The sequence below is a fragment of the Eulemur rufifrons genome, chromosome 11 (assembly GCF_041146395.1).
Source record: "Eulemur rufifrons isolate Redbay chromosome 11, OSU_ERuf_1, whole genome shotgun sequence".
In the NCBI taxonomy this organism is placed as follows: Eukaryota; Metazoa; Chordata; class Mammalia; order Primates; family Lemuridae; genus Eulemur; species Eulemur rufifrons.
Genome location: NC_090993.1, coordinates 7,211,105 through 7,222,500, shown reverse-complemented (window position 1 = coordinate 7,222,500; position 11,396 = coordinate 7,211,105). Strand labels below are relative to the sequence as shown.

General features: G+C 38.7%; 1 long non-coding RNA gene across 1 annotated transcript; it reads left to right on the top strand.

The window, feature by feature from the left end:
* Positions 1-157: 157 nt before the first annotated feature.
* LOC138393474 (uncharacterized) lies at positions 158-5,375 on the top strand. The gene is made up of 3 exons (XR_011235187.1): positions 158-359; positions 1,056-1,171; positions 5,216-5,375. It is a non-coding gene; the product is annotated as an uncharacterized lncRNA (long non-coding RNA).
* Positions 5,376-11,396: the final 6,021 nt, after the last annotated feature.

Genomic DNA, 11,396 nt, shown 5'->3' with positions numbered 1-11,396 from the left:
GAAAGTAAACGAAAGCTGCAAAAAAAAGAAAAAAAAAATGTACGTAACTTTTTTCCCGAGGCACCTTTGGAACACCCCCTCCCGCCCGCAGCCCGGACCCAGCGTCGCGCGCAGTGCACGCTGGGGGTTGTAGTCCACCCGGGAGCGGGACCTGTGGTCCCCCCGCCAGGCGTGTGAGGAGTGAGTAAGCCCCGGAGCTCTCTGAGAATGTGGGAGAGTCTTTTCGGGATCCAGGCGCAACCCTACAGATAGGCGTTTTTAAACTTCCCGTTACTGGCAGTGATGCCAGGAGCTTTACGGGATGGAAGTATGCGAGTCAATCAGTGTGAATGGTGTTGCTACTGTTCTCTCTGAGGAAGGTAAAGCTTGCCCTTCGGTTCTCCTCCACCTGTCCCCCTGCCCGCGTCCCCCCTTGTCCCTCCTGCACTGCCCACTCTCGCGTCACTCCTTTTTTTCCTGGCTCTCGGAAGCCAGACTGCCTGCATTCAAATTTGCCTCCCCCACCGAGTGGTTGTGCGACTTAGAGGAAGTAATTAATCTCTGTGCCTCAGTGTCTTTATCTGTAAAGTAGGAATAGAATAGTACCCACCTCTTGGGATTATTTGAGTATTAAAGGATTTACTACTAAGACTGACTTTCACATAGTAAATGCTCAATTAACTAATATTAGGTTCCTCCACCATGGCTCTCCAAAAAGAGAGAGAAAAAGTTTTAGTAACAGGTGTGCACCACCAAATTGTGAGTCTTTTATTACGGGCAGGCACCGCCGTATCTTACTAGACTTTGTGCGCATCCTACCCCCCAATACTTCTTAGCGCTGAGCCCCTACCCCTTGTAAGCCTCCGTCAGTGTTCGAAGAATGATATTCGCATCATCAACATAGGTGAGTAGGTGGCAATTCAGCACCCTCTAGAGATAAACTCAGGCCAAGGCTGGGTAAGTGAGGTGCCCTAAGCCTAGCAGAGAAAACACAAGTACATTTTATGAAGCTGTCTCTAAATAATCTCCATGTTGTAGGCACGTATTTTACACACAGTCTTTCCTCGTTAATTTAGGAACAAAGAAACAGTGAATGAAATAACTTGGCTAGAATATGGTAATAACTTCAAGGCACAGGAGTGACATATAAAGGTTTTCTGCTCTGGATGATCTCTAAAGTGTCTTCAAGACAGTAAGTACCACCAAGATCCCAACTTTCCCAAACCTGAATATCTTTTCTTTCTCCAGCCACCACTCCCCTAGCCTGTTCAACTGCAGCTGTGTTTCCTGTGCTGCTTTTCACTGCTCCCCGTAAATGTAATGATTAGAACACTGAGTTTCATAACTTGTAATGAATTCTCAAAGCACTTAATGGAGGTGAATCCCAGGAGCATTTTCCCAGCACTTATTTGCATATGCATTTACCCCAGGCTTCCCCAGGTGTCCCAACTTGTAGCTACTCCTTGGTCAGGAAATAGCTTTCAACCTCTGTGGCAACCTGTATCCCTACCCTGTCTTTTTGTTTTATTGCTTGAGATGCAAACACATAGTTTTAGTACTTGGCAAAACAGTTTTTTGTTTGTTTTTAAAGGAAGACTACCACGCCAAGTCGGGGCAGGGTAGGTAAAGATTTTCAGTAAGACCTAACCTCTGGATGTTCTTAACCACTTCTATGGAATTCCGATTGCCCATGTTTTACTCAATAAAGCACTGAGCTTTTCAGTTGCACTGTTGTTATTCAGTTCATAAATCCTCACATTGGTTACCATTATAGGAGAATAATCACATATCAAGATCGGTTTTGTACATTGAAAGGAAATTATATAATCAAGTAAGAGAAGAAATATAGGCCCTCAAGAGGTTATCTGTTTCAGCATTTTCCTTATTTAGTTGTTTCATACATCCTGGGACAGGGAAATCATGAGGAATTGCAAGAATCTCGAGTGACAAGCAAAAGTAGAATCCCCCAACCCACATATCTGACAAGGCTGTCCTTGCTTTGCTTAAAGATCTTACATCTTGCCTTAGACAGTGAACCTTGTCGGAGGTGGCCAGATTGCCTCATGCCCCGTTTCTATCACTGCTCACCTGCCTCTGTGTCTACAATAAGGGTCACATCCCAGAAGGGACCTGAAGGTCAATTGCCACGTCAAGCTCTAAAGAAGAAGGTTCATACAACAAAAGAATTTTGTTTATTTATATGGCAAGAATCTGAAGAATGTCAATAATGCGTTCTGAGAGTGTTAGATGAGGAAAAGTGGACTAATTTAAGATAGATCCCAACTTACTGATAGGTGCTCAAACAGATGGGAGTGATTCTAAGTTTGTGTACTCAGTTATCTGAAAACTGGACTCAATGGTGGCCAACACTAAATGGAATGAAGTTGCACGAAATTTTTTTGTATTAAGTACAGCAAGGAATATAGGAATGTTAAAATGGATTTATCAAATCCATCTACTCGGTCATCCTTTAACTATGTTCGATAAGAGGACTCTGAATACATTCCCTTCATTACAGCATTGAGAAGTACAAGGATGAAGGGTATGTAAAGTGCTATAGTGACTGCTTTCAGTAGTCTAAGGGTGCAGGTAGGTGATCCTGCCATTAGAATGGGCTCCTTAATTTCAGTGGAGTTTATGGGATGAGCACTTAAAAAACAAGGTAGACATAGTTACTATAATAAACAGCAGGATAGGAGTAGTAATCAGAATGGTTCTAGATTACATAGACTCTAGGACCAAACTGTGTACTAAGTTCCTAGCAAATAGAGGCTTCACTTAACCCTCTGTGGTTGAATGTCTCTGCCCCTAACCTAATTCCCATCCTGGATAAATTTATGGACTTAGAGCTCCTTGAAGAAAAGGAAAGGTAAGATAGACTTGAGGAAGACACTAGCAATAACATGGCTAGTACTTCCTTTAAATTATCCTCCTAGGCTTCCCTTTAGGGACTTGTGTTCATATACCAGAGTAATTACGGCAGAGAGTAGCTGGGATCCAGAAGCTACTACGATCAACTGGTAAGTATGGGGGTTTATAGAGACAAGAGTTTTTGTCTGAGTATGCCTCATGGTGCACTTGATGGGACCATTAGCCCATTCCATAGTTGTTTCCTGAATAAATAAATGTATAGTTAAAATACAAGTACTCAACAACTAGCAGAATTTTCACATTGACCTTCTGATCTGTGAAATATATACTATAATTGTAGGAAGGGCCAAGTGGAAGTCTTTGAAGCTCTTCCTACCAAAAGACAAAGCCAAAGCAATACTACATTCCTAGAGAAATCTGAGACCAGTACTACCATCAAAGACTTGCAAGAAACAGGAATAACTATAATTAGCACATCCCTGTTTAACTTCCTTCTTTAGCCAGTGCAAAATGAGTCTCAGACAGTGAGACTGTTAATTAGGCGGTGATTCCAATTGCAGGTGGTGTTCCAGATATAGTCTCTTTTCTCAAGTAAATCAGCGCAGCTCCCAGCATCTGAAATTGTAGCCGTTGATCTGACTGGTTTATTTTTCTTTCCCCAAATACGGAAAGAGCACCAGAAGTAGTTTACTTTTCCCTCACAGGGACACCAGCGCATACTCACTTTCTCATCTCAAGGCTCTATCAGCTCAACACTTTTGTGCAAGAATTTGGTCTGCAGAGATCTTGCTCATCTTACTATCCCCTAAGACTTTGCTCTGGTCCATTTATTGAGAGAATTATTGTAACTTAAAGTGACATTTTAAAAGGTCTTCAGATGTTCAGCGCTCCATCATTTATATTAGTAAATTAAGAAATTGTCTAAATATCCAACAAGGCATGAACCAAATCATGATCTATCTATATAGTATAGTAGAGAAAGAAATTTACCAAAAGTTTGAAATTCATCAGCAAATTGTTTATATTACTATACTAAGTGAATAAATGATACAGCATAATCATACTTATGTTTTTAACTATGCACAGAAAATGATATTAGCATAAAATTAATGATAAAGGCCCAGCGATACACACACATATTGATGATGCAAATGCAAATTCTACAACCGTTTTGCAAAGTAGTTTGTCAATATATGTCAGGAGCCTTTAAAAAATGTTCACAGGACTTGTGCCAACCATTTCATTCCCAGGAATCGCCCATAAAATTATTCAGAGATGCAAATCAAGCTTTAAATACAGATATGTTTAATGCAGGATTACTTCTATTAACCAAACTTGGGAACAACTTAAAACTCTCAAATGTGGGAATCATTATATTAAATTATGATACCTGAATGAAATGGAATATTATATAAATATTACATTTAACTAAAATATTTTGATAACATTTGAAAAATTTATAATATGCTAACTAATAAAGTAAGACATGAGGCTGCATATACTATCATGTCAATCTATTAAATATGCAATTTTTAAGAAAGACTCATTCAAAAACATAGGTCGGCATAATATATGGCCAAAGATTTTTCACTGAAATTTGCAATAGTGAAAAACCTGAAGCATCTGTCCATCAATAGGATTGTTCATTAAATTATAGTGTATCCATTCAATAGAATAATATAGGGCTGTTGAAAAGAATAAGGCTAAAATTGTAAGTACTAATATGGAAATAATTTTAAAATACAGAGTTAAGTGGCATAAGAGCAAGATAGTATTTGCTGTAGGAAAAATAGAATGCAATTTTCATTAAAATAGTAACATATATTAAAATGCATATAAAGAAATGATGGAAAAAATCTCAAGCTTTTAACAGTGATTATCTCTGGGAGTCAGAATTACAGGAAATGTTTGCTTTATGCTGAATATATTTCTGCAGTGTAACCAGCATGTATTATGTTTATAATTAGAAAAAAATTTTAACTTTAAAATCTTTAATGAAAACATGAATACCACAAAAATGTAAAGATTGTTTATATCTACATATTTATTGTCAATTTCAATCTTTTGTAGACATTTGAATTGTTTCAAATTGTCTATGGTAACTTTCCTAATCTATTGAGGAAAATACTATTTAGGAAAAAAAACAGTGAATATCTTTGGTTAATGGGACATGTTCTCATCCTCCCCATTTTCTGGATGTTTTATGTTTCCAAAAGTGTGCTTGTATTGTAATGTATTATTATAACATGTTATTGTATTATTGAATTGTGTAATATGCTGTTTTGCCCTGCCCAATATTACTTCCTTCAGGCATTTGTTCTTCTCTATACCATTTAATCCTAAATCAATATATTCTCTCACACAGAATTTTATTTTGAAACAGACACACCCCGGGAGGAAAGTGATTCTAGCTGAGTCATTTGCTTGACTTCCCAAGGATAAAATCCCTGAAACTGCACTGGTTCCTATTTTCCACAAGGATTCATTGTTCATCTTTTATTTGGATGCTGGCTGCTCTCCAGAACCTCAAATAAATTCTTTCTTATTGCTTAAGTTAGAGTCTGTTTCTGTTGCTTGCCACATAGTAACTTTAACTGATTCAGAAATTATAACCACGGAGTAAATTGCAGGGAACTTCAGAGAACACAGTATTAGTTATGAGGATAAGACGAAGCAAGAGAATCCTATTTTGCATTCCAAGATGAGAAGGTAGCAGCCCATAATTCATAGTGGCAAAATGTTATTACCTGTGGCCACCTGGGCCCATGTGCCCTCTGTGAGTGAAGTTCTGTTGTTAATGGATCAAGCACTTTGTAGAACATTTTGACACTATCTATTGATGTTGAACCTATGCATACTTTATGACCCAGCAATTTCACTCTTGGTATATTCATACACCAAGAGCCTTATATAAGAATGTTCATATTAGCATTACTTGCAGTAGCCAAAAATTGGAAAGAACTCAAATTTCCATTAATTTAAAATACTTTCAATTTCCATTTGTGAAATAGTTGCAAAAATACTAAGCAAAACTGTAGCAAAGCAAATACAGCTTTGTGTAAAAGGATAATGAACCCTAATAAATTTGTGTTTATTTCTGTAGTGAAGGTTTATTTAACATTTGCTATACTAAATGCTCAAGACTTTATATATAGTTACAGTAATTTAAATAGTATAGTATATGGACACATAATTTATGACAAGTCTTGATTTTTAAATTTGTCTTTACAAGAGAGTGTGTCCTTAATTTTCCTTTTTTTTCTTTTTTTTGATGTCCTTATCAGGTTTTGGTATCAAGGTAATGCTGACCTCATAAAACAAGAAGTGGTTCTTATTTTCCTGTTTTATTTCTCTGGAAGAATTTATGTAAAATTGACAATGTTTATTCCTGAAACATTGGTGGAATTTATCACCAAAATAGTCCATAAATTGTGTGTGCATGTTTGTGTGTGTGAAAGTTAAATTATGGATTGGATTTTTAAAATAATCATAGGACTATTCATATTTTTACTTCATCTTGGGTCAGTTTTTATTGTATTTTGACAGGAATTTTCCCATTGATACAAAATTTCCAACTTTTAGCACAAAATTCTTTATAGTTATCTTTTAATGTCTGTAGGGCTTTAGTTATATCCCCTTTTCATTCTTGTTTCTTGATCTTTCTTCTAGGTATTTATTCATTTTATAAGTCAATCTCTAGCTTGATTTTCTTTTTTGTGTTTGTTTTATGTATCTTTTTTTTTTTGCCTTTTATTATCTCGTTCCTTCTGATTTTTTATGATTTGATTTTTTTTGTTTACCCTTTTTGAGATGGATTCTTAGCTTGGTTATTCAAAAGTGTATTTGTCAATTTCTAAACATATGAAGATTTTTTTCATTTATCTTTTTGTTTTGGATTTCTAGCTTAATACAACTGTGATGTGAAAACATACTCTGATTTTAGTCCATTCAAAACTGTTAAGACTTGTTATTTTGACCCAGCACATGATCATATTAACGTTCCTTGTGTTTTTTAAAAAAAAAATCTATGCTCTATAATTAAGTATAATTTTCTATACATATATAGTAGGTCAAGTTTGTTTACTGTGTTGTTCACATCTTTTATATTCTTATTGATTTTTTTTGTCCGCTTATTCTATCAGTTACTAACAAAAGTATATAGAAATCTCCTTCTAATATTGTGGATTTGTGTATTTCTCCTTCTAACTCTTGCAATTTTTGTGCATGCTCCCTCTCTCTCTGTCTGTATGTGTGCATATATACTCTGTGTGTATTGCAAAGGCAGTCTGGCAGTTTCTCAGCTCAGTCCCTGCTCAGCTGCATAAGAATGAGCCTTGGGCCTGGAACATATCCTTACTGGGAAATAAGGAGCCCTCACAAGACCGTTTTGGGCTTATTGCCTTGTGAGAAAATGTCTTTTTCCTATCCTGGGCTTGATGTCTTTGTTCTGCTTAAGTGCCTGTGTTAATGGCCCTCAGGCACAGCTCCCATGGGGGGACTTGGGGTTCTTCCATTGTAGCAGGAAGCAAGGTTCATGCAGTCACTTGGTCAGCTGCAGAACAGATCTGCTGGCCATGGAAGGGCCAAGGCACTGCAAGGGCCTGGATCTAGTACATAGATAATACTGATCGGGCCTTGTGTATGTTTGTTCTCAGCGACCTCAAATCATGCACTGTGATGATCTTCTCAGGGCAGTAGGGGAGAGAAGCAAGGTTAGCATTTAAAAACTTGTCCCTGGGTTTGTTCCTTTCCCTTCTGTCTGGCTGCCCTTGACCCCAGACCATGCTCCTCCACGGGCTGGGTCCCCCACTGACCACCCCCTCACTCACACAAGATAATGAATCCTTTCCTCTATACTGGGGTTTCTCACAATCTTTATGTTGGGTCCTCACATCCTTGCTTTGCTCTCATCTCCTATTTGGGAACATGGGGGCCAGCAGCCTATACTGGTTCCCTTCTTGTCAGGAGACAGAAATTTTCTAGGACTTTTTCTCTTCTCCAGTTTCAAAGATAAACTTGATTATCAAACTTTGTGAGCTTCTTGGATGAAAGGTACTTTGAAAGATGTCATTTGGAAGTTCAATCTGGCTTCACTCACTCTTAGAAAAGCAACATGGATTTATGGTCTTTGAAACAGGGCTTCATGGAAACACCAGACACCCACCAACCCTGCCCCATCCAGGAGATGCCTTTTTTCTTTTCTGTTCTTTTGTTTAAAGTACACTGCTTGCACTTAATAGGCACCTGATAAATATATGTTGACTTGATTTAGACCTATATTTAACTCTATCATAATATTTTTTTAAAGAAATTGATTAAACCATCTGTAATAGAAAGTATCTGCCCTTCTCTTCTTAATTTTAAGTTGATCAAAGAGTCTGAGTAAGTACAAGTTCTGATGAAGGGTGTGTACGAGTGTAGAACAAATTCCTTACATGATTAGTCAAGCTACCTGACTTCAAAAAAGTTTTATTTTTGTCTTTACTACTGGTAAACTGCATGGCCTATTTCTGCTGGGCTCAGATCAGGTTTGATCAACATGTTTAGCCAGGGTAGGTCAATAAATCCCTAAATAAATCAACTTGTTTGGGCAAAACAAATGACTCTATTATGATATGAGCCAAGCAGAAACTTCCCCTGCAACTTTTCCATGAATATGACACATTTAACGTCCAAAGGTTCCGCCCAGTATTGCAGGGAACAGAGCTGTTGTACCTGCCGCAGAGCACGTTGAAGTTTACACAAATGTAGGAGTCTGTGTCATACTGTTGCTTTGAGTCAGAACTGAATGATAGATTAATATAACCTAGAGAACATCCAGTCTTAATCTCAAATCTGCCTCTGGTTTTGGTGAGACTGTTGAGACCTCTGGGAAAGAAAACAGAAACGCTCTCTTATCTGGCATATGAGAGTTAAATGAAATGGGACAGGAGTACACAGTCGCAGGCACAAGAAGGCAGATGGTGAGACGTTCCTCTCCCATCGCGCCTCCTCCCGGAAGCCAGGCTGCCTGCACAGTCACATGCCTGGGCTGCTCTTGGGAATTTGGGAGCCGTGGGCAGTTTCAAATGCCTGCACTTGGACGTTCAGAAAAAGACAGATCAAAGCAGATGTGGGCAGCCCACTGGCTTCATCATCTGCAACTGGATTTATACCTTTTTTTTTGGCTTGTCTGTGCATTCATTTTTTAATGTAGTCTAATCAGAGGGAATTGATATTTACAATTTTAATTAATCCTAACCCCAGCATGTCTACAATTTCAAATATTCAGAATACCATGTTTAGTCATCGAATATAAACAGTTTCTGGAAATCCCCAAGATGTGAATTTACATTCATGACTCCGTTATGAAACCCCACCGGCACCTACTGAGGGCTCCTGGGGGAAGCAGATTTGGCAAAGCTCCCAGAACACTAACAAACTTTTGCAAAATGTCCTCATGTTTCTTTTGTTATTATAATTTTTCACTGTGGCAAAATATACAGAATACAAAATTTACCGTTTTAAATATTTTAAGTGTACGCTTCAGCAGCGTTAAGTATATTCACATTATTATGCAATCAATCTCCAGAACTTTTTCCTACCCTTTAAATAATTCCACGTTTTCCCCCTCTCCCCAGCCCCAGGCAGCCCCCACTCTACTTTCCTTCTCTGAATTTGACTACTCCATCTCCTGAAAGTGGAATTATGCATTATTTGTCCTTTTGTGACTGGCTTGTTTCACTTAGCGTATCCTTAAGGTTCATCCGTGTTGTAGCAAGTGACAGGATTTCCTTCCTTTTTAAGGCTAAATAGTGTTCTATTGCAGCGGTCCCCCACCTTTTGGGCACCAGGGACCAGTTTCACGGAAGACAATTTTTCCACAAATCGAGGATGTGGGGGGTGTTGTTTCAGGATGATTCAGGCACATTACATTTATCGTGCACTTTATTTCTATTATTATTACATTGTAACATATAATGAAATAATTTTACAAACCTCTCTGCTAATGATAATCTGTGTTTGCAGCTGCTCCCCAGCGCTAGCATCACCGCCTCAGCTCCACCTCAGATCATCAGTCATTGGATTCTCATAAGGAGCCGCAACCTAGATCCCTCGCACGCGCAGGGTTCACGCTCCTATGAGAATCTAATGCCGCGGCTGATCTGACAGGAGGGGGAGCTTATGCAGCGATGTGGGTGATGGGGAGCAGCTGTAAATACAGATGAAGCTTCACTCACTTGCCTGCTGCTCACCTCCTGCTGTGCAGCCGGGTTCCTAACCGGCCACAGACTGGTACCAGCCCAGGGGTTGGGGACCACAGTTTTATTGTATGTATATTCCACATTTTGTTTATCTGTTCATCCACTGATGGACACTTAGGTTGCTTCCGCCTTACGGCTGTTGTGAACAAAGGTGCTATGAACATGAATGTACAGATACCTGTTCAAGACCCAGCTGTCAATACTTTAAGGGTATATACTATCATTATAATTTTTATATAATTTTTGTTTATCATTTTAAAACTCATCCCATTATTATCCTCTGTATTATTTTGTATAATTTGAATGAAAGAGCTGTAAGGGAACTTATAGACGATCTGGCCCAACTCTCGTATTTTTCAGATGAAGAAACTGACGCCCAGCAGGCTTTAGTGGATATGATCTCATAATTAGCTTGTGGCAGGATTGAGACTAGAACCCGAGTCTCTAAACTCTTAGAGAGTTTGCTATCTTACAGGCTGTCATACCTGTGGCCTCCTGAGGGTGACATCCACCCCCTCTTCTGCTTGAACCTAAAAGGCAATCAACCTTATATTCTCCTAGCTACTGTCTTGATATTTTGAAAAACTGGACAAAGATTTACTGTCTGTGCCTAAATTAACAACTTTTATCTCTGTAAGAGAATTAGCTAGCCACTAGCAGTGTGTATGTGTGTCCTAAAACTAGCTTTAGCATCAAAATCGAGACTTCCAAAAGCAGATATGCTCTAACAAACAGCTTTGTGGCTGTGGTTATTTGTTATGTCAAATGCTCATGGAAGAAAAATTAATTCTAAACTGCTCACACTAGGTGCCAGGCAGAGGTGTGCTGCAGCTGGCTCATACGGGCTTGCAAGAGATGGTTGTGCACACCTCATCACAGTTCCAAGTTCAGTGACATCACATAGGTAGTTTTAAGTTAGCCCTGTTGGAAGAATTTACACCATGGGAACTAGCAAATGCTACAAATTCTATTCTCCACCCTTGCAGAGAGCCAGTTCTTGAGCATGAAAAAAAAAAATTAGCTGGGCATGGTGGTGCACACCTGTATTCCCAGCTGCTTGGGAGGCTGAAACAGGAGGATTGCTTGAGCCCAGGAGTTTGAGGTTGCTGTGAGCTAGGCTGATGCCATGGCACTCTAGCCTGGGCAATAGAGCAAGAGCAAGACTCTGTCTCAAAAAAAAAAAAAAAAAGGTTGTAATAGAGACTTTTGTCTACTTGAAAATGTCTATGATGTATTTTTGAGAGACGTTAACAAAGAGTTTCGCAGTCACACTCTTGGCTTTATCTCTAGACCATGTTTTCT